Source organism: Ixodes scapularis, unplaced genomic scaffold (genome assembly GCF_016920785.2).
Source record: "Ixodes scapularis isolate PalLabHiFi unplaced genomic scaffold, ASM1692078v2 PGA_scaffold11__112_contigs__length_91849675, whole genome shotgun sequence".
Lineage (NCBI taxonomy): Eukaryota > Metazoa > Arthropoda > Arachnida > Ixodida > Ixodidae > Ixodes > Ixodes scapularis.
This window is the reverse complement of record NW_024609837.1, coordinates 58,841,624-58,868,223: the sequence shown is the minus strand read 5'-3', so window position 1 is coordinate 58,868,223 and position 26,600 is coordinate 58,841,624. Positions and strand designations below refer to the sequence as shown.

Sequence of the window (26,600 nt, the reverse complement as noted above, 5' to 3'; positions counted from 1 at the left end):
ACTGTGCTCACCACAGTACTTGTGTCCCTTGCATCGTGCGCTACATTCAAGAACATTTAGACCGACCGAGTATTACAAAAATGCGATTCTTTGTAGCGAGCTTTGTTTTAACACTTTGGGCTTCTTTCAAGAATTGGTCAGTGCAGGAAGTGTATGTTGGCATTTGTCACAGTCATATCATGAGAGCCACCAGCAAAACTTAGTGTTGAAATGTTGTCCTCTTAGTGTGGAAAAAATGCAAAGCAGACCTTAGTCACGCATTATCAAAGCTGACTGATCAGCATTAAATGTTCAAGCGCCATTATTATTCTGACTTAGAGTGAAAGTGATAGAAAAAGTTTTAACGATTGTCGTGATTTCTGACTCTAAAGTACGCCTTTGGTCTTTTTGCCTTGTTTTGTTCTTGGCGACTATAGTCCAATTGGGATGCTTGGATTGTTACAAAGCAATAGGAGTAAAACGAAAGTAAAAATGTCGCATAATTTTTAGAAGTATGCCACCAATGTGAAGGACATTGCATGCGTCCAAACAAAATTTTAGATCGTCCCTTGAATTGTTTTTGCATTTTGCTTAGTGACTCTTTTCAATATGTGCCTCCCTTACCCCCCCCCCCCCCCCCCCCCCCCAAAAAAAAGAATGAAAAGTGTTTATTTCCGTTTTTGCTTATAAAACTAAAGAAACTTTGAAACATGGCCAATGATTTTGCCTGCCAAGTGCAACATTAGGAAACTCTTGGTGTCGAAAAGCATTTATGAATAATTGTGTTTCTATGAACCAGGTGATGCAGACGATTCTTGAATTTGAATTGAAAAGAAACCCCTCGCTTATTTTACGGTTCCATGTTCACTTTCAGAAAGTAAGCTCAAACGATTTCACGGATCTTTCTTGGTCGGCATGACAACCCATGGTCCACGCACCACTATACTCTTGTTATACAGGGTGTCCCGAAAAGAATTTTACAAGGTTATCTTCATCGCAAGAATTAACTATGCATGGCCAGACGCTCTTTCTCCACCCGAATGTAGAGCAAGCGGTTCGAACCAAACCCAAACGCCAAAGTTTCAGAACAAACTGTTATCTCATTCGAAAGCCATAAGTGAGTTCCCAAAATTTTAAATGGGAAACATACGGCAAACAAAGCTCTCGAAAACATGAAGCCGAATGGCACCAGTTACCGAAAACGGGCGAGAAGCGGGACCCATTTTCCCATTAAAATTTCCAGAAAATCAACTATAATTTTTGTATTTAGATAAAGGTTAGTTGTTAAACCCTGGCATGTGGTTCGGACATCTAGGGCTGCATTCGGGCAAAGAATTAGTGTTCGGCGATGCATAGTTTATCTTTGCGACGAAAGCAACACTGTAAACTTTTGTGGGGACGCGTTGTACTTTGGCCCATCGAGGCTCCTCTGTGTATTTCTTGATTTTTTTTTTTGGTTTGTGGTCACGTGACAATCACGCTTCCATAGATCGGTCGATCCCTCCACCTTCCCGAGAAGACACCGGAACAAGCTGTGCCCAACCCAACTGACGAAAACAAAGAGAAGCCCACAATATAAAAAAAATGAAATGCACACATACATAACACTCTTGTTGATTGTATTTCCTTCTCTCCATAACTGTACATGCCATTGTCAAGCCACACCTTTGAAAAAAGTAAAAATTACTTTACTTCAAACGATGCAAAGTCGCGATGCCTCATTTCTGGTCGTGCAAGAACTGCAGACGTCACATGCCTTATGAGAGACGTTTCTGTTGAGAGTCTTCTGTTAACATGTTTTAGTGTTTTTCTTGTTCTAGTGTGTCAGTTTTCTGTATATTCTCGGAAAGTGTGCATGCCCTCTTTTCTCATAGTCCCATGAGGCACTGATAGTATTGTAAAATAATAATAATGGTACGAGCAGTGATTGACGCATATTTTAATCTCATTGCATCACTAATGTTATAGCTGCATAAAGCATATACAGTGATGTGATTGGCCTAAGCCGTTTTGGAGCACATTCTGGAGCAGCCAAAACAGAGTTTTGGAGCAGCAAAACTGGATTTCGGAGCAGCTAAAACAGTGGTTCGGAGCAGCGAAAGTGGCTTTTGAAGCAGATATTCTAAGAAGAAAAAAAAAAGATATTCATTTCAAGTGGTGGACAAACGAATGACATATTGCTCGCCGCAATCAACCAATTATTGTCAAGATAGACCACCTGGGAGTCTTTCAACATGTAACTGAAATGCCAATGACATGACACATTTTGCAATGCTTCAGTTAAATAATACAAATATATCGGACCAAACTGTACATATTAAAATTTATTTGAAAATGACCAGTTTAGTAGTAAATATCACATCATTTGGTTTACTAGTAATATAATAAATGGAAGCAGTCTCCAACTGATGAAACACGTAACTACTGCCGTGCAATGCGAAATTGTCGCCCCAGCGGAGATGGCCTGTTCGGTCGAAACCACGCCGCTCCGCTCCGTCTCCCCTACTAATTCCCAAAATTGTATGCAAAATAAAACTGTCCAACATACGACAAAAACAACAAAAAAAACAGTCCAGCGGTACGGGCCTGCCAGGCCAGCAGGCGAGGTACAAACTAAACACAAAAAAAAAGAAGAAAAAAAAACCTGAGCGCATCGATGCAAGACATCGCGAGCCAAGGTCAAAAAATTCTTGGAGCGCTTTGTGCAACGACTGAATAGGAGACAAATAAGCACGCTGTGCGGGTTCAGCATGCGGGCATTGCCTTCTTTGCTTTAGCTCACTTCTCTTCACTAACTTTCTTTCGCGGCTGATTTGTTTCACGTACCAGGGTACGTCTCTAAAGAAATACCGAGAGAAACCTAGGTAATCAATACTTCGACACAACAGTCTTTGAGCTAAAGGGATGTTTGTAGTAGCGTATTAAACAAGAACAAGATTATTGATGAACATGCGGCAGTCCTTACGTTTCAGTTTAGAAAGTGCCATAACTGCAGTAACGTGGAAACGGCAACATCCGACGTCGCGCGACCATGGTGACTGGCAGGCAGGGACCAAATATAGTTTGTCCACGGCCGTTGCTTTCAGGAACGAGTGCTTCAGCCCATAAAGTAACCCCCCCGCCGCGCAAAAACATGGTTTCGTTTCACAGCATGACGGCATGGCTGGTACCCAGCACGCTAGCGTCGGAGCGTCCGCACACGCCCACGTCTATCATTGAATTTTTTTTTTTTTTTTCAAAAAGACGCGAGACGAGAGACGGCGGGAAAAATTATGCAAGGCCGGATGAACGATTGATGCAGGGTACTTTGTGTCGGACGGCTGCTTGCACCACCTAGCTCATGTGTGCTCAATTACGGTACTCAGGTTAGCTTCGGTTTTGAAAGGCGACCAAAACTAGTCCTTTGGCGCAGGCTTGGTGCAGATTACCCATGTTTTGGCAAAATGTAGCAGGATGTAGCAGGGTTAGCCCCTTGGCGCAGTTTAGCGCAATTGGCGCAGCAATCACATCACTGCATATATCACAAAGTCAACGCCTTCGTTTAAAAGCCACATCAAAAGCCAGCCCAAAGCAGAATGTGTCATGCTTCTGACACAAAGATTGAGTCAAATAATTTAATCTTAAAGGCTACCTCAATACAAAATGCCTCACGGGTTCAATACAGAAAAAAAAAAAGTTCACATAATTTCAATCATACCGCCAAAATATAAAATAAAGAAAAAGCAGTCAAGGTTCATTTTAAAACTAGCCCAATCCTGCTGCAAAGAGCCAAGGAGGTGAAACTTTTCAAGAGCTTGAAGAAAACGTAGGTTAAGTAGAAAAGAGATACAAAATTCCTTCCTTCCATGGACCTTTCCCAAAAATACCACGACACCTCTCGACGAGCGACCCCACATTGCGCCACGCGGTGCATGGAATCGCGGGGCTGTTTCAAAGCATTCCCGGGCCTATTCGCACACACTGCACACTCCGGAAGCGGCGCACGGCAGCTCCGAACACAACCCGATATGTACTCTGTTTTGTAATCGTTGCCCCATTTTTATGCTCTAAACAAGGGTCTCCAAACCCCGGCCCGCCGGCTGGCTGCAGTCCTTCCTGCACACCCGCTGCCACCGCCAGAAAATAATATGTACGTATAAAAAAGTGGCGCTACAATGCCCTCCAAATGTGCAAACGAAGACACCAGAGACGTGAGAAACTGCATTGTAACGCGGGTCTTCCCACGCACAAAGCGCCTCACCGCGGCGAAGTCCACGCAAGGCATGCCAGGAACTAGTCTGCCACGGAGTTTCGGTTTCGATCGTTCAACATGTGGGTCGGCGCGGCCGTGTGCCATGTGTGAAGTCGTTGGCGTCGTCGCGTACAACTGCAATTCGCGTGTAAAGACGTTCTTTTCATTTTATTTTTAAAAAAAAGTTCAATACGTGTCGATACCGTTTCTACTTAGTGTCACTAGAGGGTTTGGGTAGATCGTGTTTTCAGGCAAGGCAATGTGCAGGAGCTCGCGCAGTCACTTCGAAGCATGCTCTGAAGCGCGCGCCCGGCGCGCTTCAGAGCATGCTTCAGAGCATGCCTCTGAAAGCTATCGACTAAAACTCCGTATTTTACCATGGTCCAAGCGCAAAAGCTACAAGCGCGAGTTGATAGTATAAGGGAGTTTTCGTAGACAGTTTTGGCTGTCCCGCAACTCCCTCCACAACCCGCTACGACACCCAGATCTCTACAGTCAAGTCTATCGGCGCGCAGGCGCAGTAGTAACTTCTTCGTTGTGGAGGGCTTAGCGGAGGAGGAAACACGGTGTACGAAAACTAACTGCTTACAGGTGGCCCAGCTGACCGAGCGCTCGTGCAGCCGAGCCGCCGTTCAACACGAGGAGCTCGCGATCGTGGCCTTTGTGCTTATCCACGTTAAGATGACACGAAATATAAAGGCTGGTTCACACAGACCCGTTTTCTTACGTTACGTTATGTTACGTTACGAACGCTTGTGTACAAGGCACCTGGAAATCTGTGATTCGTATTAAGCGTGGCTACCAACCCAAGGAGATAGCCTCGGACGCGACATTCTAAACACGAATGTTTCGGTGACGACGGGGTGAGTTACCGCGGCAACCAAGGACACAAGGCTCGTCGTAACGTAACGTAAGGAGTTGAGCTCGGTTCAACTTTTCACACAGCACTGTTTTCTTACGTTACGTCGAAGTCACCGAAACAATATTTTTTGCATGCTTGTGAATGTGGTTTTACCCCAGACGAGGTTGCAGTAACTCAGATGTGAATAGAACAAAGAATTGTAAATTAGTCGGTTACAAGTCAAGAAGGTAGGAGAAGCTCCTCCCACAAGTGTGATGCGCCCGTTTCGAATCTCTCCGCAGTCGAAAGAAGAGTTCACTGGAAACGCTCCTTGTTCCGCTTCAATGGATTCCCAGTTGTCTCCGATCCCACTTTTTAAGAAAGCGACCTTTGTATTCATCGGAGAGGGAACCGAGCCCCTAAAAGCAGCCTTTGTATTCATCGGGGGGGAAGCTAATCCCCGAAAGTCGTATTTGTTTCCGTCGGTGGGGGAGAACTCTAATCTCCCTCTCGTGGCTTCCACAATGCTAAATCAAAGTCGAAAGATAAAGCAAATATGTACAGAAAGGCAAGACCCTCCTCGCGCGTTGTCCGCGACGTCACGGAAACGGTGGGACGCTATTGGATGCAAAGGTGGCGGAGGGATATCTGATTCCCTTTGAGGGGCATTTGCCGCTACCTTCTTAACCTGTAACTGACTATATACCTCCTCGAATTGGTGCCATGCTTGACATGAAGCATAGATATCCCGGTGGCTTGTACGTAAGCTTACGTAAAGTAACGTGAGGAATCGAAGCTGTGTGACCCAGCCTTTAATTCAAAAAGCACAATAGGAAGTTTTAGTAGATCGTTTTTTCAGGCAACGCTATGTGTAGCGGGAGCTCCCGCAGTCACTTGGAAGCTTGCTCTGAAGCGCGCGCTCGGAGCGATAGGGGGTCTCTGAAAGCGATGGCATGCTCACTATTAACACGAGGTTCAAATAGAGGTTCACAATGCAACAGAAAACACGATTGTGTGCTCACCATCCTATTAATCACGGCCGTTTGCACACTGCTTGGGAGATCAAAACCAGCCGCTATACAGTGTCAACCTTTTACAGAAAATCTCCGTTGCAGCTTGCAAGATATGATTTCGTCAAATGGAAACATTTTGAAACAAGTGTACGTCGTTGCCATATACGCGTATAGAAGGTATTCGCTGGACGCCATATCTGAGGGCGATGTTTAGAGCGCATGCTCAGAACGAGCTCACATTAATAGCCTGCAAAGACCGGCAGCATTGAAGGTACTAAATGCACGCTCCAAAAGGACTGCGGAAGCTTGCCGTCAGCACGCGCTCAGCAGCAGCGCACACGGATATGGCCGCTAGTGAATACTCCTTATACAAACGCTAAAAGAGCTGATCCCCACGTGAAATGAATATTTCGTGCGGTTTCGGGGCAGACTTTGTTCTTTGCATTTAGTATTGAAACCACTTAACTCCGCAACCCCGGCTGTCAGATCATTTACACAGCACAGCTCAGTATTGAGTACTTAAAGGGGTACTTACTGTATCAGGATGCGATATAATCGGCGGGTTGTGCACGGTTCGCCGTCAGCGCCGCACGCGACGATGCCTTGACCCAAACCGAAACCATACGGTCCGCCACTTCACCCGCTCCTGGCCAACTAGTTTCAAAAATGCAACGCTCGCGCGGTGTTGCCAGTGTTGCATGCAGCGATCTTCGGAAGAAGTCTATTGAACGTTGTCACCATCGCCGTCCCAATTCTTAGTCCCCTGCTTCGTGTCTCTGTAATTATGTTAAAATTTATTTGCAATCTCATGTACATTGCGCTATCACAACTATTGCATATTGCCAGCATTACTTTTATCATTCTCATTAGCCTTTTGCACTGGGCGAATGTGCCAAATTTACCATGTGCACTTTGAGAGAGAGAGAATAAACATCTTTATTATGAGAAAGCGATGGGGAGGAGTCCTTAGTCCAAGACGCCTTGAGCCTTCCTTGCTTTCACAGCCCTCGACACGAGCATGAGCTGGTCATCGAGGTTGGAGCTGGTCAGTGCTCTCTCCCAAAGCTCGCATGAAGACTGGAAGGGGTTAGACGATTGGGTGGGACTTTGGTCGGATCCTCCTACCATATGAAAAAGGGTCCCAGGGGCTCCGCAAAAGCGGCATGATGGGGAATAGAGGGTGGGGAAAAAGATATTGCGTTTAGTGAAATGGGGGAAGGTGTTAGTTTGTAGGGCACGGTGATGTCGTTCCTGCTCTTTCGATAGTTGTTTACGTGGGGGTGGGTAGGTACGTCGCTCCAACCCATAGTGCTGTGTGATCTCTTGATATGTTACCAATGGGACCGGCCGCTCCTGCTCGTCTCCCAGGGCCCGGCGGGATAACTCTCGGGCCAAGAGGTGGGCGGTTGCATTGCCTGGTACAGAGGAGTGGGCGGGTGTCCATATGATAGTGATGAGTCTATCCGGCGGGTGTTGGGAGATATCCGTTCTGTTGTACGGTGAATTCTTCCTCTGGAGAAATTACGGCACGCGTGCTGCGAGTCGGTAATGATGACTCCAGCTGTAGTTTGCGCGATGGCAAGAGCAATGGCCGCCTCTTCTGCTTGTAAGGGTTCGTATCTTGGTAGTGTGATGCTGCTGACATGGTGATTCTGTTGGACGACGACGGCTGTCATGACCCTTGTGCCGGGATAAGAGGCCGCGTCCGTGTATGCGGTGGTTGGTTCGTGGCCATAGCGTTTGTACATGGCTTGGGCTCTCGCATCCCTTCGTCCCGCATGATGCACGGGGTGCATGTTGCGCGGGAGCGGTGAAATGGAGAGGTGGCTCCGGACCTCGTGAGAGAGAGTCGTGGTTTCAGAAGGAGGATGCTGCAGAGGGGTTGTGAGTCGCAGTCGAGAGAGAAGAAGTCTTCCTGTGCCCGTGGCTCCCAGTCTCATTCTTTGGCTGGAAAGATGGGCTTCTATGAGCTCGCCAGCTGTATTGTGTAGGCCGAGTTTTAACAATTTGTCGGTGGCCGTGCTGACGGGAAGTCCGAGGGCCTGTTTGTAGGTTTTCCTGATCATTACATTCACCTTCGAGAGTTCTGTCTTGGTTAGGACTGCATAAGGTATGGCATACGTAATGGGGGATATTATGAATGCCTGGACTAGGCGAACCGTATCGACCTCGAGCATACCCCTCGTTTTGGGGGTAATACGTCAAATCATGTGTGTTTGGGTCACACATGATGTGTGACCCAAACACACATAAGCTCAAACACACATGGTGTGTTTGAGCTTATTTATCAGGATGGTGTTCGCGCGGTCGGCCTGAAATGTCATACCGAGGATCTTGATAGGCGGAGATGGAACGATGATGTGGCCCTCCATAGAGATGGTGACATTGGCTGGGTCCAGAGAACCTTTCTTTCTTGGAGAAATGAGTAGTAGTTCTGATTTCTGTGGCGCACACTGGAGGCCGCATGACTTGGCATAATCACTGACCGCATCGGCCGCCGTTTGCAGTCGCTCCTCGATTTCCCCAAAGGATCCCGTGCCGGACCAGATCGTAATGTCATCGGCATATGTACCATGATGTACGCCGGGAATGGAGTCCAAGAGGACAGGGAGACCGATGAGCGCAATTGTGAATATCAAAGGTGAGAGTACGGCCCCTTGAGGGGTACCTCGGCTGCCAAGCAGGACTGGGTCTGTGGCGAGGTCTCCCACCTTTAGTATCGCTCTGCGCCCGGAGAGAAAATCCTTAATGTACTGGTAGGTTCTATGGCCGCAGTCGAGGGTATTAAGCTGTGAGAGGATGGCAGTGTGTTTAACATTGTCAAATGCCCCCTTGAGGTCTAGAGCAAGAATGGCTGTGGGTGAGTTGCGCGTAGCAGGCAGCATTACCTCTTCCTTAAGCTGGAGTAGAACGTCTTGCGTCGACAAATGCGAGCGGAAGCCAAACATTGTCACTGGGAGCTTATCGTGATCTTCGATATATGACTGCAGTCTGTTTAAGACGATATGTTCCAACAGTTTCCCTGCACACGACGTAAGGGAAATGGGTCGAAGGTTGTCAGTGTTGGGTGGTTTGTTCGGCTTAGGTATCAGTTTAACTTCCGCAGTTTTCCAATCCTCAGGGAGGATTCCCGTCCGCCAGATGTCATTTAGATGATCAGTCAGTTCTAGAAGGGAAGGGTTGTCCAGGTTGGCCAAGGCCTTGTTAGTAACTTGGTCTAATCCGGGCGCTGTGTTGCGGCGAATCTTGGCAAGAGCATCCGTAACTTCATGCAGATGGATCTCCTCGTCTAGGAGCGGATTTGGGCTTCCCGAGTATGGGGGAAGGGGTTCCGTGGGATGAGTAGGGAGGTAACGGGTCTTGAGAGTCGCGAGGAGATGGCGTGTGTCTCCTACGTGTTGATGGATGACTTTGCCCATAGTGTGTTGGGACGTCGTCTTGCTCTTGGCCGGGTCAATAAGATAGCGGATCAGTTTCCAGGTTTTGTAGGTACTAAGGGTGCCGCACATTCCGTCACAAAGGGAAAGCCAGTTTTCCTTGCACAATTCGGAGGCGTACTGTGCCGCGTCTTCTGTGAGCCTCGCAATGCGTTTTTTTAGCTTGCGGTTGAGCTTCTGTTTCTTCCATCGTTTAATTAGACTGCGGCGAGCTTCCCATAGGTGGAGAAGCCTAATGCCCACATATGGAGTGGTGGTGGACGTTTCAATATTTGTAGTGTGGGTTTGGACATCTTGCAGAGTAAGCCGGGAGTGATCTGTCGTTTTCAGTCTCTTTTCTCGTTCATCTCGGAGTTTGGTCCAGTCGGTCAGGCCTGCCTTGCCGAGTTTGACTTTGTACTCTGCGCCGTATATAGTAGTGGCTAGAATGGCATGGTCGCTTCCCAAATATTCTCCGAGGTGCTCCCAGTCCGCGTGAGGGATGTGGCTAGTGATAGTTAAGTCTGGCGAGGTATCATTGGTGACTCTATTGCCCATGCGGGTGTGGGAGGCAGGGTTAGTTAAAAGGGTAAGGTCATTGTTTGCGATAAGTGCATGCAAGGCATTACCATGTTTATTGGAGTACGCATAGCCCCAGAGCTGGTGGGCCGCGTTGAAATCTCCCATTATGAGGAGAGGCTGACTTCCCGCTTTGTGGATGGCCTGCAGGAGTACGTTTTGGACACAAGGATCTTTACATTTGGGTCTGCAATACATATTTAAGATGAAAAGACTGTGGGCGTGTTTCTTGGCACGCGGGATGAGCTCGAGCAGGATTCCCAGCTGTTCTGTTTGTTGAAGAGCGTGTTGAATAGCATTAATTCGTTTGCTAACCAGAGTATGAAGGTTTTTTCCGGTGTCTTCTCCGTACGTCACGTAGCCGGGAAGACGAGCGGGAGAATTGGTCTCCTGGAGTGATATGACATCCGGAGGAGAGGTAGATGCTGCAATGAATTGAGAGAGTGAACCGAACTTGTTTTTGAATCCGCGGCAATTCCACTGCCATATGGTGGTTTTGTGATGAAGAGCTTGATTATTATTCCGTTTTGCTGCCATCGTGGCAGGTGAGCTTCTCTTGATGGGAAGTGGGTCGACTGTAACGCTTCAAGTCACGCCGTGAGAGACGACCGGGAAGAGATGGGTTCTGAGCTTCAAGGTTATCCAAGCGCACGTTAGTTTGTTGCATAAGTTGCATAAGGATTGTGAGTTGCTGAGTGATTTCTGTGAGTTGTGGGCTTAGAACAGTCGGGGACAGGGAAGGGCGTTCTAACGGTTTCGAAGTGGGGCGTTCTATCTTTTTGCGTTTTTCGGGAGCGGATGGTGATTGAGTCATTTGTCTGATTTCGTTACGAAGGGCGCATAATTCTTCTCTCAGTGCGGCAAGTTCAGCTTTAAGTGTTGTATTCTCCTCTTGTAGACGTAAATTCTGCGTTTGGACTTGTTTAAGCATATCATTGGCTAGGGGAGGGGAACGAGCTTTACGAGAGAGCGTCTGCGCCCAGCTCACCTGCGTAGATTGCTGAGTTTCTATTCGTTCCTGGGTGCTCGGCGTCCTTCCTCAGGTCTTGGAGCGGGACCGGGACCTCGAACTGCGGCGTCTCCTGTCCTGGGGCAAACATGGATAGCTACGAGATCGGGACCGGGCAGTGGAAGATCTTTATGAGGGGTCCCCTCGCTGGCCAGAGGGAGTTCTGGATCTCCGCCTGCCGATCGACGTCTGTTCTTTTCGCCAGTTGACGGGCGGCAGAAAGCGCCCAGGGCAGGCCTTGCTTGCTGTGCGGTGTTCGCCGCTGCACAGAGAGCATTTCGGTTTGCACTCGTGCGGCTCCGCGGTAGGTAGGGCTTCACAGTCCTTGCACGTCGGCACATCTGGCGGGTAAGGGCAGACGTCCGCGCGGTGGCCAGTTTGATGGCACACGTAGCAGTAGGCGACGGTGCGTTTGTAGAGAAAGCACCTCGTTTCCACACCGCCTACGTATATAAGGAAAGGGACTTTTTTTCCTATGAAGTGATGAGGATGGTGTCTGAGTCCCCGAGTCGGCGGCTCGTGAGTGGTTCGTATTCAGGGGCTGAGATGGCCTCCAATAGTTCTTCGTTGGTGGCTTCCTTTTCTCTTGAGCGTATTACCCCTCTACACGAGTTGTCAGGGGAGATACCATATGACGCAATTGCGTAAGTAGTTTCACCAATAGTTAGTTTTGGGATCTTACTCAGCGCCGAGGCCGTAGATTGGTAGGGTGTGCTTGCTACTAGAATGTTCTGTTGTTCATTGACGCGTATTTTGATGTCTGCCTCTTGAGGACGTAGCTTAACTTCTCGCATAATGCTGTTTGAAAGTACCGTCGGGCTCACCTTGCTCAGCACGAGACCATTGCGAGGCCGGATCGCCAATTTGAAGTCGTCAGCAGGAAGGGGTGTAGGTTTGGCCTTGAGCACTAGGCGGCTGGGTCGAAGAGCCGGCTTTGGCGGCGATAGGTTGAGAGTTTGCGTGGCAAGGCTGGCTCGTGTCTTGCGGCGAATAGCCCGGCTGGTGACTTTAATCCAGGGTGCCATGTCGTTTTCGTCGTCGCCGGTGGTACTTGGAGGGTCTTGCAACATGCGCATGTCATTTTCTTCCTCTTCAGCGTTGGCGGTATGCGGCTGGTGGTTTTGATCAACGCTTGAGCAGGCCGCTGCGGACTCCATCACGAGCGTTGTGGCCACCGTAGTCAGTGCCCTCACCTATGGCTTAGGGTTAGCGGGGCACCCCCGCGTCAAAACTGGAAGTGACCAGAGAATGAAAATTGTGCGCTTACGACCAAGAAACCGGTATCCGCGTGCTCCTGGTGGCTTTGGGCACGCGATGCAAACGTTACTCAGTGTCTCGAAGTAAAAATTACCGCAGGTATTGGTCCTTGTTCGCAGAGCCAATGTAGCTTCCATTCGATCGCTTCAACACCTCTTCTTTCTTCCTGTACACTTTGATTTATGTCCGGTGCATTTTCTCGGTCCATCATGTGAACGGTCATAGTTAAATATTAAATTTGAAATTGAAGTGTTATTAGTCCAGCTTAGGGTGCTGTTTTTAATACGCGCTTTAACAGTAATTCTTGTGTTCAAATGTTTATCTAGGATTGTTCATTTAATTTCTCCTCATTTATAATTACTCTTTTCCTGAGACTACGACAGATCGCTAATCCCGCCCCTTAGCCAAAAAGTTTAGAGACCCCTGCTCTAGACTCATAAAATCCTAAATCGACATGAACCAGCCTCGTCAATTCATGAGTAATGCTTCACGCATCGTACGTAGGACGATCATAATGAGTCAAGAAGACGCTGGAGGGCGCCGCATATTTTGGGAAAGGTTTGCTGGTCGTCTCTCAAGCGAAGGAAAATCCGACAGTCCCTGACCACCCTTAAAGGGATACTACAACAAAATTTCGGCGCTTATTTTATTGTCTATATGTGTTTAAAGGAGCAGTATCACATCGAACACACCAATATCTTGTTAAAAAAGTCACGAAAAGGAATTTTAAAACGAATTAAACGATTAGCAAAGAGCACCTGGTGGATGTCGCTAACGCCTCGTTTGTAATGCCCGTCTAGGAACCTTGAGAGGTAGTGACGGTGAGTGTCTCGCCTCCGGCCACGAAAAGACAAGAGGGGAAGGAAGAACTCCCGTCTTCCTGAGAATCCCTTTTGTGTGTTCCAGAAGTAGCTATTGTCCCCCTACAAGATTATAAAAGATTGACCCGTCACTCAAAATTCGTACAAAAGCAGCGGCTTCGGTGGCTGGAACGACTAGGCCATCCCCTCGACGTCAGCCTCGCCGTAGCTTTGCTCGTCCCGAGACGACCTACGTCACGATTGCATCGGATGTCACGTGCTCTAAGCTGGGCCTTCTCCGAGCGCTTGCTAGAGTGAGCCGTTTATGACGAAAAATACAGCCACCCAAGCTCAAAATACAAACGTGCGATTGTCATTTACGGATACTGTGGATCATATTCAACCCATTTTTGAACACGACGGATATATTTCAAATTTCGTTGAAGTATCGGACACTGACAGGGCATTTATGCTCGCCAAGGTTTTTATCGGTACATGGCATGCGAGAGCCCAACTACCCAAAACACAATTTGCAACTCAAAATTCGGTTTTTACAGCGAAGCTGTTTATGGCTATGGTTCCGTGGATTTTTCATGTGCATCAACAAAAACTCGCACCGCCCTCTCCTTGTCGTCGTTCCAAGCGCTTGCGTGCCGTTTCCTTCAGCTCTCCCCGGGTGGCGGTCCCGTCGCGCGTGTCTAGTTTCCTCCGGCTCCTCAAGGCGGCGATAGTTGGTACCTTTGCTCAAAATTTTGTGTCACGTCTGTGTCGTGTGCTAAACAGCTTCGATGGTCATCCACCTTCAGAGTGGAATGGCTCATGATTTTTTTCCTCCCGAAAAGAGCCGATCGAGAACTGGTCGGTTCGAGTCTCGCTCACTCTCATCTTCGTGGTCACGTGTGGTCCTGACACACGTACGCACCAAATATAATCAAAGTTGTGGGTCATCGAAAACACAAACTCAATATTTCAAATATAAAAGAAATATGAAAACCAATGTTAGTGGCTTCTAAAATATACGTGGCATGAGCTTATGCGCACAAAATGAGAGGCGCTATCAAGCGGCTCCGGTGCAGCGTCAGACTTGGCTACTGCGCAACGGAGGCGCACAGCTGGGCACGCGGCGGCGCCAGTGCGTCTCCCGCGGTTATGACATCACTCCTCTGGAACGCGCAGACCGGCGAAACGGGCGCGGCGGCGGCGGCGGCTCCGGCGCGCCAGATGTGCGCCATGTGACGTCACTGCTCCTCGCGCATGCGAAGCACGGAGCATGGCTCATTATGCGAGCCACACGAAACTGCTCAACCTCGGCCAATGTAGCTCACGCTACAAAACTGCAAATACGTTGATTGAAAAAAAAAAAACAGTCGCACAGAGTGTCGGAAGTATGTGTACTGCCATAGCTTCGTCTATACTTACAAAACCTGGCAGTTCAAAAACAGAGCCATAGAGTGCCCGGTCGCAGATTCAGAGTGCGAGGATCTGGTAGCACAGAATATTTCTCGGGAAGTCCGGTAGTGAGCGCACAGCTTTTGAGCGGCGAGGATCCGAAACAGGCTGTTCGCTCGGGAGAAACCGATGCGACTGTTGATGTCGAGGCTACAGCGATTGCGGCCCCCGGGGCCTGTGGCCTCGGCGGCCGCAACTAAAATGTTTAGTAAGAATATCCTTTAATGAATTCTTATTTTCGTGCTCATTTTGGTTTTGTTTTCACTTCCCGGCATGGGAACATTTTGTACTATGGAAAATCATTCGGGAGAAAACGTTTTTGGTCTTCCTAAATAAGGGAACCTCAAAACGTCCTCAAGAAGTTTTTGAAAAGACCAGAATGTCCCGACTAGTTCCGGACATCCCGACGACGTCTTCGTCGGGACGAATACGTCTCGACCAGCTGAGCACGTCCTCAGGACCATCTGCGTTGTCTGGGCACTTGTGTGCCCTATGGCACATGACCGCGGAAAACTCCAAACAGGGGATAATCTTTTGTCTTTTCTTTTTTTTTTTTTTCTTTTTTTTTTTTTTGGGGGGGGGGGGGGGGTCTGGAGAGTCGTGGCGCCGCGGAAAGGCATCAACCCGTACCATGGAGGCTCGTGGTGCCGCGTCTAGTGAACATGATAATGTGATGAGTATGTACATGCAAAATGAAGACGACATGGGTTGTTGGTATTGGGGAGGATGGCAGCCCGATTCGCAGAAGTCCAGGGGTCCTATGTTGCGCTTTTTGGACTCATACGGTGATTAGGAAGAAGGAGGAGACGTCAACAACGCAGATCGGATGTTGATTAGTAAGAGTCGCTGATGACAAATTTCCGCAAAAAAAAAAAAAAAAAAAAAAAAGCTTTCTTTTTTTCTGCGGAAATTCGTTATCAGCGACTCTCACCAATCAAAATCCAATCTGTGTTAACTGCGTTTTTTAAACAGTGTTTTCAAAGTGTTTTTTAAACAGTCTAATTGAGACAAGCATGTCAAAAAACAAATATTCCGTGAAAGAAACTTTTTTTTTTTTTTTGCAATTTTTACGCAACAGGACGTTATGTAGACGGAGTCACAACCTCTCCACATTTAAAACTCCCGCTCTTTCGACGCGCGCGGAGTGGCTGGTATACGTCACTCGGTGACGTACAGCAGCCACTCCGTGACGTATAATACCAACTTTGCGGCGCACAATTTAAAACGGAGGAAAAAGCCGCAAACTAAAATCAGTCTCGCGCAATAAATATTGCTGTAAACTTTTTTTTTTTTTTGCTGAAAAATTTTGTGACATGTTTTTCCCAATTAGGCTGTTTAAAAATGCACTTTTTTTTCTTTGCAGTTAGTTACCTTTTAAGAGCACTAAAATGTACTCCTCTATAATTCTGGCAAAACTCTTTCAGCAATCTTTAGATGTTTCATGTTTACCTGCCGACTGGAAGGTGGGGAGGGTGGTGCCTCAACATAAGGCCGGGCCTAAGCACTCACACAATAACCTCCGTCCAATATCTCTAAGGAGCGTTCCCTGCAAAATTTCTAGAGCGTATTATTCACACGAATCTTGCCAACTTCCACGACTTAAACACCTTCTTTAAAACATGTCAGCACGGCTTTGGGAAATTATTCTTTTGTGAAGCGCAACTTTTATCTTTCACTCATAATCTGCATACCATTCTGGAGTATGGGTCACAGGCGGACGGCGTATTCTTCGATTTTTCTGAAGCTTTCGATAAAGTCAGTCATCAATCATTCCTTTATAAACTAACTAAATTTAATATTGAGTAAAACATACTTAATTTTACTGAGTGTTTTTTGCATCGTCGCTCACAATTTATAACAACCAATGGCTCTAATTCTTCTTTAATCCCCGGTGTTCCGCAAGGTTCAGTTCTAGGCCCATTACTCTTTCAGATATTTATTTACGGTCTGCCAGCCTGCATCTCCTCTGTTTGTTGATTCGCCGATGATTGTGTAAGTTTACCGAAAAATATTAATCGATAATGACACCAGCCTTTTGCAGTCTGATCTAATCTGAATAGCTAAGTGGTACCGCACATGCCTTACGGAAATAAATATCACCAAGTGAAAATCAATGCGCGTATCCCGTTGTAACACAGTTCCGCCTATTTACTACATTAAAGGGATACTGAACCGAAATTTCGAGCTCACAAAACGAGGTTGGACGGATAGGCGGGGCGCTGCAAAACCTCAAAACACCAATCATACAGCGACATCTCCAACGGATCGCCGTATTTTCGGAAAGGAAGTGCGCGATTGAACACGGCCGACAAGGCCGACGAGAGAAGGCACGTCACGATTCTCATGCCCTCTCCTCCTCACTACGTCCCGTCGAGCTGGTAAACCGAAGCAAGGAGGAGAGAAGCAAGGTCGTTTCCCCTCATTCTTAAATTTTCCAGGGAGACAATGACGTCAAAGACCTCGCCGTGATCGCGCCCTTCTTTTCCAAAGGTACGGCCATCCGTTTTAGATATCGATGTAGGAGTGATTTTTTGGAGTACGTAGCGTCCCGTTCAACACTTCTGATGCCTTATTTTGCGAAATCCAAAATTCGGTTCAGTATCCCTTTAAGGGGTACTATAACAAAATATCGGCGCTTATTTTTTGGTCCGCGTGTTCAAAAGGGCCGTATCACATCGGACAAACCAATATCTTGTTAAAAAAAGACACGAAAAGTAATTTTAAAACAAATTAAACGATTAGCAAAGAGCACCTGGTGGATGTCGCTAAAGCCTCGTTTGTAATGACCGTCTAGCAACCTTGACAGGTAGTGAAGATAACTGTCTCGCGACTCTCGCCAAGAACTACACATATTTTGAACCTGACGTCATCCCGACAGCTCTACGGCCAGCACAAGAGAAGATGGGAGTCTCCACTGAACGGTACTCTTTTTTGTTTGTCTGAGACTTCGGTATTCTCCCTCTACAAGATTATAGAAGATTAACCCGTCACTCAAAATTCACACAAAAGCAGATTTGCGGTTAGTTGCGGTGGCCCGATGGCTAGCGTAGTGCTTCGACCGCTTCGGCTGCTGGAACGGCTAGGGCATCCTGACGACGTCAGCCGAGCCGCAGCTTTGCTCATCCCGAGACACACTACGTCACGATTGCGCCGGATGTGACGTGCTGTCCACTGGCTGCTCTCCGAGCGCTTGCCTGAGCGGGCCGTGTATAACGATAAATACAGCCATCAGGCTCAAAATACAAACGCGCGATTGTCATTACGGATATTGTGGATCATAGTCGGCCTTTTTCTGAAAACGACGGGTATATTTCAAACTCCGTTGAAGTATCCCTTTAACGACATGCAGTTGGAATCCGCGCAAATGTAAAATACTTTGGTATTCATATAACGTCTGACCCGTCATAGACAATCATATAGTGCACACAATTAACAAAGCTAACCGGATGCTCGGCTTTCTAAAGAGAAATTTCCATTCTGTTCCCTCATCCCTTAGGCTCCTTCTCTATAAATCACTGGTTCGATCGAAGCTCGAGTGCACAGTCTCCGTCTGGGATACCGGCATGGAGTACCTTATTCAATGATGAGAATCAATTCAAAACACACCTGCACGGTTTTTTTTGGTAATTATCATTGCACTCTAGTGTAACCTCTATGAAGCCATCATTATCTTTGCCTAATCTTGCTTTACGCAGACAACTCTCTTCTCTTCTTTTTTATAAAATTTCCCATCATTCGTGCCTGCGTGGAACCTAACAGCCCAGTCATTTTATTTTCCGTCGATTACATCATCGATATAAGGTTGACTTCCTGCCTTGCAACACGAATGCATTTTTTTACTCGTTCATTCCTCGCACTTCTGTGGAATGGAACCACCTTCATTACCATAGGGCAACATTACCTGACCCAACTGCTTCCAAAAATGCCCAGTCTTTCTTGTTGTTTTCGGATGTACCATGAGGAAAGACAACGAGGTGTCCTTTAGCGTGCAGAACGATTCGACTGCTCCTTAAGTTTTCTGTAATTAATCCTATGTAAAAGAAGTCGCCACCTCTGAGGTTTTGGTATGTCCACCTGCCGCTGAGGCATGTCCTCGGCAGATGGGGATTGACCACCTATGCAATCACAGACTGCACCAGAGACCAACCCAACTCCGTTTAGACCGGCGCCTGGGGCCCTATGTTGCACGTTTTGGACTCCCACGGCGACTATGAAGAAGGAAGTGACGTCAACAACGCAGCAAACGCAGATTGGATGTTGATTCTGTTTTCTTCTGTCAACATCCAATCTGTGTTCGCTGTGTCGTTGACGTCACTTCCTTCTCCCTAGTCGCCGTCTGAGTTCAAAATGTGCAACATAGGGCCCCTGGTTTACTCCCGCCAACTGCACCCCCTAAAGGCGAGTGCACGGAGGTCCCTATATCCTCATCCTTAGCTTCGGAAATCAACATGGACATAGAATATTTGACCCCTGGGCAATGCCTTCATGATTTGAGCGACTCAAACAGCATGGGCATGACTGACGATGAGGGCTTTATTCTTCAGCTGTCCATGAAAGCCAAGAAACGTCGTCATGGGGCCCGATCAACGTCATCAAGCAACAGTACCATCATTTCCATTGAGAACAAGTCTCCAGCACTTACTGTTATTTATATGCCCATAGATCAAACAAAGATAATAACAAAGCTGAACGAAGAGAAACTCACCGAGCTGCTCGAATCACACGCGCCAGCGTCAGAAATTCAGATCGGTCCAAACTACCGACTCAACTTATTATCTGTTGACACTCGAAACATGGCTCCATCCACCTCGCTTCTGAAGGTGTCGTCACTACTAGGAATCCCGGCTAGAGCATTCGAGCAACGGTCACCCCCTCCAGCAACAGGAGTTATCAAGGGAATAACGCAACAATCAAGACTGACTCAAAAGACACCATAGCTCAGCTTAGATCGACTGACAACACGCCGGTGATATCTGTACGTCCGCATCTGTCGCAATAACATTCGCATCTGCAAAACTTCCAGACTACATATTCCTAGGGCATGTCCGGCACAAAGTGAAAGTTTAAAAGAGTCGGTTCTGAAGGCTTTTAACCGTGCCCAGGTATAAGTCATCTACATAATCAATCTGGCTCAGTGCTAACTCTGACTCATCTGTCTTATCCTTACCTGCATTCGGTACGCCAATGGTAAAAATAGTCAAACCGTGTTACAAAATTAACTGCAGAAGCTGAGCACATTATGATTAGGCTGCGTAGTTTCCGGTTTTCAAGGCTCAAGGTTCAGTGTTTATTGGCACAACTTCCACAGCCGAGTGCCTGAGGCAGCCAAAAGGCAGAAGCCCATACAACTAAGTGCTGGCTGCCTCCTCGGCTGTGTGTTAACTGGAGAAATGATGAAGATGAATATACAAATGAAATGGTGGAAGAAATGGTAGTTGCACAAAGTTAATGCTCGGAGGGCACGCGTCACAGTCCTGCTGAAGTCGCGGAGTTCATCCCCAGTCCCCGGCAGGGGCGGGCGCGTGCGCTCTGGTAAAGACAGGTATGGGCGCGGAGAGGGATAGGACAGCCTGTCCGGCTAGAGATACGGGGAACTGATGCTAGGTAGGAGCCGGCCAGCGAAGGGCCAGTGGCAACAGCAACGAGTCGGACACGCACCACTGCTCGTCGGTGGCTCGGGCGGTGCCAGCCAAGAGACCGCAGGCGTTCATTGTAGTCAGCGGAATGGTCGTGGCGGGTCAAGGTTCGAGTCGCGTGGCGCTGCACACTTTCTAGACGCTAAGTGAGGTGTATCTGGTGAGGGCACCATATTGAAGAACAGTACTCTAGTCGAGGGAGTACCAGAGCCGCGTAGAGCGTCATAACGGTCTCCCGTCCAAAACGCCGGGAAAATCCAGACGCGAATCCCAACACCCTGCGAGACCTGCTCACCACCTTAGCCACATGGAAGCTGAAATCGAGTGTGGGCGTGAATCACACACCCAAGATGTTGAGCTCCTGTACAGGTGGGAGAAGGAGCCCTCCAAGCGTGTAATGTGGCGTCTGGACCTTCCTGGCCGAACTGAATCGCATCACGGCACACTTGTCGTGGCTGACACTTAAGTGGTTAGTGGCAGACCAGAAAGCCAGCTTGTCCAGGTGAGCTTGCATGGTGGCAAGACCATCGGGAGAGCGTATGCACATCGCCAAAGTAGTGTCGTCGGCGTATTGGATGGTGAGGAGCTTGTCGGACTGCAAAATGTCACGAATATACACATTGAAGAGTGCTGGGCCAAGGACGGACCCTTGAGGGACACCCGAGGGCTGAAGGGATATGCGATACAGCACCCTTGTGCCTTACGCGAAAACTGCGATCAGCAAGGAAGGCATCAATCCAATGCAACAAGCTGCCTCCTACCCCGCAATCTGATAACTTCCTACTAAGGCAGTCGTGGTCCAGCATGTCAAAAGCGCTGCTGGAGTCCAGGTGGACTACGTCGGTGGGAAGGAGGCCGTCCATGTTGTCATTAACATAGTGAGACACAGTTGCCAGGGCGGTCTCGCAAGAATGAGAACGTCGGAACCCATGCTGGGATGGTGGAAGGAGCTGGAGGCGCTCCAAGTGATCGAGAAGAAGCCTGGTGATGATTCGCTCCAGGGTGCGGCACAGGATAGGCGTGATGGAAACTGGACAGTAACTCAATGGGTTGCTTGGTGACTCGCCCCCACCCTTAAAGACAGGAGTGACCAGGGCCTGTCACCAGCAATCCGGCAGGACAGAGTTGTCCAAAAGAGATTGGTAAATAGCCAGAATGGACGGAAGAACGTAGGGTTGGATCATCTCGAGAAAGGTGGAAGGGATACCGTCGGGACCAGTGGAAGAGGAAGGTTTGATGCAGCGGAGGGCCTCCTCGAAGTCTAAGGAAATAAGAGAGAGAGATGAGAGGGCATCAGGGTTGGACGACAAGTTAATGTCCGCATCATGGCGGGAAAGTAGGGAAGGGGTAGAAACAGGTGTGAATGCTGAAGCGAACTGACTACCAAACATGTTGGCAATCTCCCTAGGTGAGGAGACTATCCTGCCATTGGACGTGAAGATCGGCTCCTGTGGCTGACGTAAGACCAGTACACCCTTGGTTCCTTCCGCGCTCGGAAAGCAATGGTGTTAGCAAATGCAGTCTCAGCAGCATTTAAGTCGGCCTTCAGGGAGCGCTGGAGTGCTTTTGCTCGCGAAAGTGTCTCAGTGCACTGCAGGCGGGCCGCAAGCTTGAAGAGTGCACGCCCGCTTCTTCTGAGCAGAGCGGATATGTTCTTTTGTGATCCACGGGGCTCAAGAGCGTCCCCGGCGAGAAACAACACAGGGTACGCACTCCTTCTGGATCGCACACACATAGTCGCACCAAAGGTCCATGCTCTCCAGGCACTCGTCGCCCATAGTCGTCATGCACCATGGGGTGAGATGAGACAACCTACCCATGTGCTCTCTATCAGTCCGGTGAAACTTCCATACTGCGCGAGCGAAGTGGCCTTTGCGGGGAAGTGCCATGGCGTATGCAAGTTCGATGGCCAGATGGTCACTTCCGGAGAGGCCAGGGTAAACGTCGCAGGAAAGACTTTGAGTTGGATGGGACACAAACACAAGATCGAGGAAACTGGAGGATGGGATATAGGTAGGGGAGCAACAGATCTGGGAAAGCCCCAATGTCGACACCAGGCCCAGAAGAGTGTCGTCAGCCGCATCAGAAGGGATGAGAGTATAGGTACCCCACCAGTCAATATGGCTGTTGAAGCCACCGAACTGCAGTATTTATTTATTTTTATTTATTGTACCCTCAGGGCCCGAGGGCATTACAGAGGGGAGTGGGTTACAAAGTAAAATCACCAAAAAACAAAATGACAACCTAAGAATAGAAACACGAACATAAGAAATTTTAACTTAGAAAAGTGGTTAAACAACGCTTAAACATGGTGGCATCTGTTACAGACACAACTGACGATGGAAGGTGGTTCCACGTGATTGTTGTTTTGGGGATGAATGAATTATAAAAAGTAGTGGTTTTACAAACAGGTAGACCGATTTTGTGTTGGTGATCGACGCGTGGCGAGACATATGAGGGAGGGGTTAGTAATTTTTGATGCAAGGAAGAATTGTGATGATAAATTTTATGAAACAGACAAAGACGGGATAACTCACGACGTGAAGAAAGGTTAGGTAGGTTTAAAAACGTTTTCATGGATGTTACGCTTGCACTACGGTGATAGTTAGTAAAAATGAAGCGAACAGATCTATTTTGAATAGCTTCGACTGCTGTTGTAAGTAAGTCAGTACCGGGATCCCATATAGGGGAGGCGTATTCCACTTTTGAGCGGACAAGGGTTTTGTATAGTAGTAGCTTGAGAGATACAGGAACAGATGGAAAATTACGTTTGAGAAAGCCAAGCATGCGGTTAGCATTGTTAGTTATGTAGCGAATATGAGGCTCCCAAGACAGGTTCGATGAAATATGGATCCCCAAGTACTTATACGATGATACACCTTCCAACAAAACACTGTATAGATAGTAGAAAGTAGAGTGCGAGTTAAGACGAGAAACAGTCATTACTTTACATTTGTTAGTGTTGAGCTGCATGTTCCATTTGTTACACCAATTAGAAACACAATCAAGGTCAGACTGAAGGATAGCAACATCAGAGGTGTTAGTTATTTCTCGGTAAAGAACGCAATCATCTGCAAATAAGCTAATAGAGGACGAAACGCAGGAAGGTAAGTCGTTGATAAAAATAAGAAAGAGCAGGGGACCTAACACTGAGCCTTGAGGTACGCCTGATGTCACGGGAGCTGGACTTGAAGAGGTATTATTCACAGACACAAATTGAGATCGGTTATTAAGGAAAGCGCGAATCCATGAAAGTACATCCTGATCAATGTTAAGTTTGCTAAGCTTATGGAGTAGCAGATTATGTGACACCTTATCGAAAGCTTTGGCGAAATCAAGGAAAATACAATCCACCTGGGAACCATGATCAAGAATAAGGTGAAGGTCATGAGTGAAGGTGAGTAGCTGAGTTTCACACGAAAATGATTTACGGAAGCCATGTTGTGCAGGAGCAAAGAATGAATTGGATTCTAGGTGTTGAACGAGATGAGAAAAAATAATATGCTCAAGAATTTTACACGGAATGCTTGTTATGGAAATGGGACGGTAATTGAGAGGAGAATGATGATCACCGGTTTTATGCACGGGCAATAATATGCTCAAGAATTTTACACGGAATGCTTGTTATGGAAATGGGACGGTAATTGAGAGGAGAATGATGATCACCGGTTTTATGCACGGGCACCACTTTACCCACCTTCCAATCGTCAGGTAAACAGCCTAGAGTAAGTGATTGCTCAAATAATTTAGACAGTATTATAAAAGAATACTCTTTTGTTCTTAGCAAAAATTTAGAATTAATTCCGTCAACTCCCGCGGAGCAGGATATATTTAGCTGTTCATTTATCTTTATAATTCCACTTGTTTGAATTAAGATGGGATACATGGGCAGAAAAGCGCGTTGTTGAAGTTGAGGTAAAGTTGAAGAAATACAGTTTGAAAATGATTCAACAAAAGTAGAATTGAAAACATTTGCACAGTCATCGGTGGAAACAGGTTCACCTGATAAAGTAAACAGAGACAGTGTGGTGTTTTTATTGCCGTTAATCGCCTTCCAAAACTGTTTGACGTTGTTGGTTAGTAGTGATGGCAGGGTGATAGAAAAATAAACTGACTTTGCATCCGCGATTGCACTTTTATAAGCATTGGCAGCCTCATGATACTCGAGCCATTTAACCTCCGAATTTGATAACTTTGCTGCACGAAATTTGCGCTTCTTTTTATTGGAAAGTCTTTTTAGAGTGCTATTGAACCAAGGGGAATTCGAAACAATTGGGATATTACGTAGCGGTATATGTTTATAGGTTAGGAGCTCAACCTGCGTCTTAAACAATGTCCAATTTAATTCTAAAGAACGGTCAGAAAAGTGGTCCAAGTAATCGTTAAGAAAAAGGCCAAGTGGACCGTTAATAGAGTCATAGTCACCTCTACCATAGTCTCGTATTTTTTTAAGAGTTCACTGTGCTGTTTTGGCGGGCACATCAAGTGAAAAATGTAGTAGCAAATGGTCGCTGAGAGCCGGCATGAAAGTAACAGAAGAAATAAGTTCAGGTGAAGTTGACAAAATGAGATCTAATACGTTTGCAGTTGTAGCAGTGATTCGAGTAGGAAGATACACCAGCTGCGAAAAGCTGAAGTCATCACATAACTTTATAAAATCTTCCGCATCTGATGAGAAAGGGTTAGAGAAAATATGCGGGTGAGACCATTTTATTTGAGGATAATTGAAATCACCAAGGAGGAGTATAGGAGATGAAGGAAAGCGCACTATTATTGAGTTCAAAACATCATGAAGATTCGAAACAAAAGAAGGATTAGCTGATGGCGGACGATAACACACGGCTAAGATAACTTTTTGGAAGTTCAAACACAAGCAACAACAAACTAGTTCTAAATCACTATTCAAACGCACACAGAAAGAATCAATGTGATCGGCAACTGCCAATAAAACGCCACCTCCATTTCGTGCACCCCTATCACAACGGTAGACATTAAAACGCTTATCACAACTAAATAATTCACAATTCCGAACATTCGATGACAGCCACGTTTCAGTTAAAGCTACTACGTCAGCGCTACAAGAATCAATAACTGAACACAATTCATCACGATGACATAAAATACTCCTTATATTGCTAAAAAGTGCTGACACATTTTTGGAAAAAGGAATAGCACCCACGCCCCTTGCCACATGTTATGGTGAAGAAGACGCTTGATGTGTGTTACAAAGCATGTTAACGTTATCTCCTTCGCGCCTATCAGATGAGGGCGTTTGATGCAAGTTAAGGGGAGGCCTGTTGACGTTATCACCTTCACTCCTATCAGGACCAGCACCGAGATCAAACACTTCATCAGACACTGAGTTATACATATAACACCTCTTGTTAATAAACAGTTTATTGTAGCGTAGTTGAAACACATTTTTAGAGGCTTTTCCAAACTCAGTTAGTTTTTTCCTAGCTTGGCGGGTTGCTGGCGAGAAATCTTCACACATGTAAATGTCACTACCTTTCAACTTAAAACGCGACGAAAATACATAATTCTTGACTTTATTGGAGGAGAATTTCACTATTGTTGGGCGACAGCGATTGGCACTAAAAGCACCGATGCGGTGTGAACGCTCAATGCAGTCTGGGGGCACCTGTAGCTCAAGAGAGCCAGAAGCAAGCTCGAGAACTTTTCTTTCAGTAACGGACCAAGTTTCGGACGGAGAATCCGCCAAACCATAAATAATTAGATTATCCCTACGTGATCGATCTTCAAGGTCGTTTAGACGGTCATTCAAAGTGGCGTTGTCATAATTTAATTTTTCAGCGAGACATTTCACTGTGTTGAAATCTTGGTCAACCAATTCAAGCGCAGATACTTTATTCTCGACAAGCGTAAGTCGATTACCGATGTCGTTAATTTTTCTTTCGATTGAACTCTGACTTTCTCTTATTTCTTTCACACTGTCTAGTAAACTGTTTTGCCCAACTTCAGATTTCAAAGATCGTTCATTCATATCCTTCACCAGCTGCATCAAATCCGCGAATTGTTTCGCTTGAACGTCGCTCATGGGGCCGGGATTAAGTTCAATGTCGCCCGAAAGTGCTAGTAACGATTTTACCACATCATAACACTCAATGACCGTAACACAAATAACACTTGGGCATGGAAACAGCAGAAGAACGATGTTATTCGTTCGTCTAGTATGTAACGACGGAGAGGAACCCACCTGTACAATGAAGCAGAACGGATTAGAAGACTGCATCCTCAGGCTGTTTCCATGCCCACTGACAGAACTGGCGACGTTCCACGGTTTTGAAGCCTCGTTGATTAGTGTCGATGTCGATGGGGTAGCTTCCTTGGGCCGGGTAAAGGCATACTGCGGCCAGTACGCGAGTACGC

The 26,600-nt window shown here is 47.0% G+C and overlaps 1 pseudogene; it reads right to left on the bottom strand.

Annotated features, from left to right (window-relative positions):
• Window positions 1-19,861: 19,861 nt before the first annotated feature.
• Window positions 19,862-21,073, bottom strand: LOC120843097 (annotated as a pseudogene).
• Window positions 21,074-26,600: the final 5,527 nt, after the last annotated feature.